Source organism: Oryctolagus cuniculus, chromosome 3 (genome assembly GCF_051225735.1).
Source record: "Oryctolagus cuniculus isolate XC-2025 breed Fujian yellow rabbit chromosome 3, ASM5122573v1, whole genome shotgun sequence".
NCBI classification, from domain to species: Eukaryota; Metazoa; Chordata; class Mammalia; order Lagomorpha; family Leporidae; genus Oryctolagus; species Oryctolagus cuniculus.
Window position 1 is genome coordinate 148,824,425 of NC_142869.1, and position 6,798 is coordinate 148,831,222.

Here is a 6,798-nt window from a genome sequence, read left to right on the forward strand (position 1 = left end):
GAGCTTCTTAACCAAATAAAATGCATCTTCCAAATATTTACAAGATATTTATACTGGCAGTGGAAAATCTAGCAGGAAATATACTTGCAAAGTTGAGTTCACAATGAAGAATTATAAGTATTTGAGATTCAACAGCTCCATGAAGGAGGGTCAAGGAAACCATCTATTTGATTTTATGCCTGATGAAACAGAGTTGATAATCAGAGTGTGACTTTAAAATAAGTGAAATCAATATTATCTCTTTTTAAGATATTTCATTTATTTATTTTAGAGATAGAGTTCCAGAGAGAGAGAGGGAGAGACAGAGAGAAAGTTCTTCCATCTGCTGGTTCAATCCCCAAATGGCTGTTACGGTTGGAGCTGGGCCAATCCAAAGCTAGGAGCTTCTTTCAGGTTTCCCACGCTGGTACAGGGGCCCAAGCACTTGGACCATCTTCCACTGCTTTTCCAGGCCATAGAAGAGAACTGAATCAGAAGAGGCGCATCCGGGACATGAACTGGAATCCATTTGCGATGCTGGTGCTGCAGGCAGAGGCTTAGTCCACTACGTCACAGCACCAATCCAAAAATCAATATTTTCAAAACAATAAGAAAGGGTATTATAAGAAAGGAACAGTGACAAGAGTAGCCATTTAATATGTAAACAAAAATTAGAAGAAAATATTTACTTGATCTAAAGGAGCTACAATATTTACTATATTTTTTGTTTTTCTTTTTTTAATTTTGTTGCAACTATACAAGTTTCATGTATTTCATATGTACAGATTTAGGAAGTTAGTGATACTTCCCGCCCTCTCACCCATGCTCCAACCCTTATACCTCCTCCCTCTCACATTCCCACTATTATTTCTTATTGATATTGACTTTCAGTTTACTCAATATGATGAAAAACAAAAGCTATTCCTCAATAGAAGAGACAAGGGCTATAAGCAATTATTGAATCTCTAAATGTCCATTTCACTCCAACACATTACATTTTAGGTATTCTATTAGTTACCCCAATCAGAGAAAACATATGATATTTTTCTTTTTGGGACTTGCTTATTTCACTAAGAATAATGGTTTTTAGTTGCTTCCATTTTATTCAAAAAGACAGCATTTCATTTTATACCACTGTGTAGTATTCCACAGTGTACACATACTATTTCTTTATCCACTCTTCAATTGATAGATATCTGGGTTGATTCTATATCTTAGCTATTGTGAATTAAGCAGCAATGAACACGGGAGTACAATAACCTATCTACTGATTTTTTAAACCATTTTCAGCTTTGCCTATTGGAAAATGAATAAAGGAAATCACGTAATGTTAGATGAGGTCATAAGAATAAAGGACAATTACACCAACCTCAACTTTAGCAACGAGTAAATTAAAATCAAATGTGAGAAATTTGTTTAGAGTCAAATATCTCTTTTAGGGACCAAAGGCTGCAAAAGATCAAAATGCAATAAATAAAGGAAAGAAAGAATTAGAAAATACCAGTTTCTCTCACTTTTCTTTCTACAACCCAAGACTAAGTTTCCAAAACCATAAAAGGAAAAATTCCTATAATCCCCAAGTAGTTCAAAACTCATTTTTGGGAAATAATGCTACTTCCCAGGAAGAAAGGCATTGTACTCTTTGTTAGGTATGACCAAAGTGATTTGTTGATTCTCAGTTTAAAGTGGTACAGAGACAAGTTCTCTGTCACTACAGAGAATCTTCTTTCTATTTGTCTGTTCTTCAGGATCTCATGATAACACCTTTGCACAATGTATAATTTTTTTAAAATTTCATTTACATCATACAACTTTCATGTATTTCATATATACAGATTTAGGAACATAGTATTGCTTTCCACTGTACCCTCCCTCCTGCCAATGTTCCAACCCTTCCTCCCACTCTCTCTCCCATTCCCACTATTAATTTTTGCAAAGATCTATTTTCAGTTTACTTAATGATAATAAAGTTAAGCCTACACTAAGTAAAAGAGCTCAAAAAATAGTATGAAGAAGAAAAAAAACACTGATCCTCAATGGAAGAGACAAGAGCTGTAAACAATCATCAAATATCAAAATTTCCATTTCATTCCAATATTACATTTTAGATACTCTATTAATTACCTCGGATCAGAGAAATATATGATGTCTGTCTTTTGGTGATTGGTTTATTTCACGAAGTATAATGGTTTACAGTCATGGCCATCTTGTTGCAAAAGACAGGATTTCATATTTTTTTTTCTTTTTTACAGCTGAATGGTACTCCATAATGTATATATACCATAGTTTCTTTATCCAGTCAATGCTCGATGGACATCTTGGTTGATTTCTTTTTTATTCTTTTTTCTTTTTTTTTTTTAATTTTTGACAGGCAGAGTGGACAATAAGAGAGAGAGAGAGACAGAGAGAAAGGTCTTCCTTTTTCGTTGGTTCACTCCCCAATGGCCGCTGCAGCTGGCTCACTGCGACCGGTACACGGCGCTGATCCGAAGCCAGGAGCCAGGTGCTTCTCCTGGTCTCCCATGTGGGTGCAGGGCCCAAGGACTTGGGCCATCCTTCACTGCACTCCCTGGCCACAGCAGAGAGCTGGCCTGGAAGAGGGGCAACCAGGACAGAATCCGGCACCCCAAATGGTACTAGAACTCCGTGTGCCAGCGCTGCAGGCAGAGGATTAGCCTATTGAGCTGCGGTGCCGGCCCTTGGTTGATTCCATATCTTAGCTACTGTGATTTGTGCTGCAGTGAACATGGGAGTACAGATAACTCTTTCATATACTGGTTTCTTTTCGTTTGGGTAAATTCTCAAGAGTGGGATGGCTGGATCATATGATTTCTGAGGTATCTTCATACTGTTCTCCACAGTGGCTGCACCAGTTTACATTCCTACCAACAATGGACCAGGGTACCTTTTCCCTACATCTTCACCAGTATTTGTCATTTGTTGATTTCTATATGAGAGCCATTCTAACTGAGATGAGGTGAAACCATTTTGTGGTTTTGATTTGCATTTTCCTAATGGCTAGTGATCCTGAGCATTTTTTCAAGTGTCTGTTGGCCATTTGAATGTCCTCTCTTGAAAAATGCCTGTTCAAGTATTTTGTCCATTTCTTACTGGATTATTTGTTTGTTGTTGAATTTCTTGAGCTGTTTACAGATTCTGGATGTTAACCCTTTATTATTTGCATAGCTTGCAAATATTTTCTCCTATTCTGTCAGTTATCTTTCCACTTTGCTGAGTGTTTCTTTTGCAGTGCAGTAGCTTCTCAGCTTGATGTAAGTCAATGTATAATGTTTTACACAGAAAATATGAGGCAGTAAACAATATTGCTAGTGTGAAGCCCAATCATTAAAAGCCTCCTTAATCTTAACTTTGCTTTTTCCCCTTGACGATTGAAAATAAGAAGTGATATATTAATTTCCATATGCAAAATGAAAGGGTCCGTATTGCAATAAGACACCAGAGAGAATCAGTTTATCATTGAAGGTTTAGTGCCACTGCATGGTCACAGGTGATTATGAGGTCTAAACAAAGAGGTCAAAACTATTTCCTAGCTTATGTCCAATTCTTATTCTCTGTAAAATACAAGTATTATCCTTGTCAAGTATTTTATACTTCATGCCTTGTATGTTACACGTATCTTCAAGTAACACCAAATAATATGGTCTCATTTTGTTCTGAAACATTTGTGATATATTTAATGACAAATCTTAGATATTCTTTTTTACTGCAATTCCAAATAAGTTTAGGAATCTGGGTTTTTAAGTCTGAACCATTGTCCTTGCATGCCATCAGAAATAACCCTCAACTGATGACTGGATAAAGAAATTATGGGATAGATAGATAGATAGAGCATGGAATACTACTCAGTCATAAAAAAGATTAAAATTCTGTCTTTCACAACAAAATGGATGCCACTGTAATCCATTATACTTAGTGAAGTAATCTAGTTCCAAAAAGACAAATACCATAAGTTTTCCCTAATCTGTGGTAACTAATAGAGTACCAAAAATGTATTTGAGTGAAATTGACATTTTGAAATTCAATGATTATTTACTGACCTTGACTCAGTTGTTAAGGACAGTGGTTTTTCTCATTCTTTCTATTTATTGAACTCTTTACTTAATGTAGGCTAAATCTTATAAGCAAAAGTAAGCTGAAAGTAAATCACTGTAAAAATAAAAAAGGGAATAAGAGAGAAAGGAGGAGGAAAGATGGGAACGTGGGCAAGAGAGAGTAGGGTGGAAAATACCACTATGTTCCTACATCTGTATATATGAAATACATGAAATTTGTTTACTTTAAATAAAATTTAAAAAAGAAATAATCCTCAATCTCCAGACTTCATGAGCTTGGGAGCAAACACTTCGCAAAGGCAGTAGTAGTTTTAGTAGAAGTCATTTTCGTCTGTGACCTTTACAAAACCAGAGAGTTCACATTTAGGCATGTGAAATAGCAAACCAAGTCTTCCCTTCAGTTCTGTTATTTTGACCAACTTACTTTAATTTTCTGAGTTCAAATTCCATCATCTGTAAGGTGGGCATAATGATAACAATATCTACTTTACATTTGCCTTATAAGGATAAAGTAAGATAATATGTGTGCAGCATTCTGAAAAGAGCTTTTTTTCAAAGAAGAAACTGTTGAACACTATCACCATCATCATCAGATGCTACAGTATCACCATCATCATTACTAGTGTTGCCCTCTGCCCAAGGTGGTCTCCTCCAGCAACAGGATTGTTAAGTTTGCAGATTCATTCTCCCTCACAGCCATCACAAGCCCTCTGCAGAAATGTGGCCCTTCTCTGGCCTTATGGACTCAGCTATTATTGCATGCCAGTTGCTGATGACACTGGACCTCATGACTGCCAACTGCCACACATGGAGCATGCCAACATTGCTCAAGTGACTATCTAGCAGCTGCCAACACCACTCACATTTATTTTGGCCGGCCTCCTCTAAGACTCCACCAGGATTACTTTTCTCACTAGGCTGTTCTCTGAGAAGTATTGCCCCCAAGACAATGTTAACCTCTCTATTAGATTCAGTCTCCCTCCACCACATGTCTTTCTATGCAAAATTCTCAGAACCCAACAAAAGAAACAGGCGTGAAAAAAGACAGGCCATTAAATAAGCTTAATTTGCTATAATCATTTCCCTCTTGCATAGGGCTTGTGTTTCTGACTTTCCTGCTCTTGTCACAACCATGGGTCAGATAATAGGACTGCTTGTGCAGTCAGGCTTCCTGTCTCCATATTCTCCCTCCTGTATTTCATTTCATCCCATTACCAAATTAGTCTTTCTAATGAACTCCTTTAATCATAATAGCAACTTACTTTAATAAAAAAAAATCTGAGTGTACTTTCTTTGCTTCCTAAAGATCCCTTTTCTTGAGGATCTTGGAGATCTCTTGAGGAAGCGTCCAAAGATGATCTCACGTGCACAATTATCCCTCCTGGGACTGTGTGCCAAAGAGGAGCCCAGCCTCTCTGCCTCTCAGGGTCAGATCCTTGTCTATTAGGAACATCCCTTGGCATTTGAGAGAGGGCATGTCATGCCATCCCATCCTTACCTTGTTTGACATTCACAGAGGCATTAAGGAGATGGACTTCCCATTCTGCTAAATGATGCCCAGGAGCTAGTCTTCAGAGCAGCTGATTCATGAGGAAGGACTGCTCTGTGTCTGAAACTTGGGCTGGTGGGCAGACTCCTCACTGAAACTGAAGTGTCCTTACAAACAGATTCCTGCAAACAGAGATCCCATGACTTCCTTTTCCAGTTGTTGTTCTCATCAAGTTGTTGTCTCCAACCTCCAAACCCACTCTTTTATACTCGGTTGGTTGATGGTAGTGCTCCAACTGTGCAAAGCACATTTCCACAGTTCACACTCCATGATAACATTCCTGGTAGGCTCTGGCCAATAGGGGACACTGGGTAAATTCTGCTAGGATATAGGAGAAGGGAGAGGTTTGCTGTCTTCTGCTTTACTGCCTATTTCCTTATTTTTCCTCTGAGCATTGTTGCAGCAAGGAGTCTTAAGCCAGGAAGTAGTGATTCCTTTCTGGAAAAGCAGATGAATCTGGCTGGCAGATTTTGAACACTTGTAATACCAGCTCACCACGAGCACCCTCCCACCATCACTATCACTATCACTATGAGACACACACACTACGATCTGGCAGCTGTTTCTTCCAAGTCTGTATCCCAGGTTCATGAGGACTCTCATGTTTAGTCTGAGTTTCAGCTCCATGGAACCCATCTGTTAAGTCTTAATGATTTCAACATTTTCCTCCTTCCCTTTAAGAACTCATGCTGCAGTTGCTAGTTCAGTGACATCCTAGAGTTTATACCAAGTTAACAATTCTTTATATTAAATTCTCTGGTTAAATAACTGGTATGGTTTCTATGCCTTGACAGGCTCCTGAAAAAGACACCATTATCAGTGTATCACTCTCGCAATCTTTTTTGTCTCCTCCCAACATCTCCATGAAAACATAGAGCTGAGTGTGTGTAGGATTAGGACCAGGGTGGCAAGAGGTGTAGTCTATGCAACCATAGTGTTCCCCTTTTGCATTTTCAGTCCTCCAATGCCGTTTAACCTACACTCTATATTAAAATTTCTCTGTTAAAAGTTATAATAAATGATCTCTATTTTATTATCTGGAACCTGAGTTGTACAGTCACATTCTTGGTACTAGATAATGTCACTGTTTTGCCACATCTAATTGGACAGGGTGTGAACACTTGTCCCAAACAGCTCAGATTTCCCAGATCCATATCCCATGCCTAATCCTTGCTAACTGTGCAAAATTTCTACATA

At 38.1% G+C, this 6,798-nt stretch overlaps 1 long non-coding RNA gene across 1 annotated transcript; it reads right to left on the reverse strand.

Moving 5' to 3' along the window:
• Positions 1-241: 241 nt before the first annotated feature.
• LOC138849048 (uncharacterized) lies at positions 242-6,059 on the reverse strand. The gene is made up of 2 exons (XR_011387418.2): positions 5,551-6,059; positions 242-544 (listed from the first exon to the last, which is right to left on the reverse strand). It is a non-coding gene; the product is annotated as an uncharacterized LOC138849048 (long non-coding RNA).
• Between the last annotated feature and the right edge of the window lie 739 nt (positions 6,060-6,798).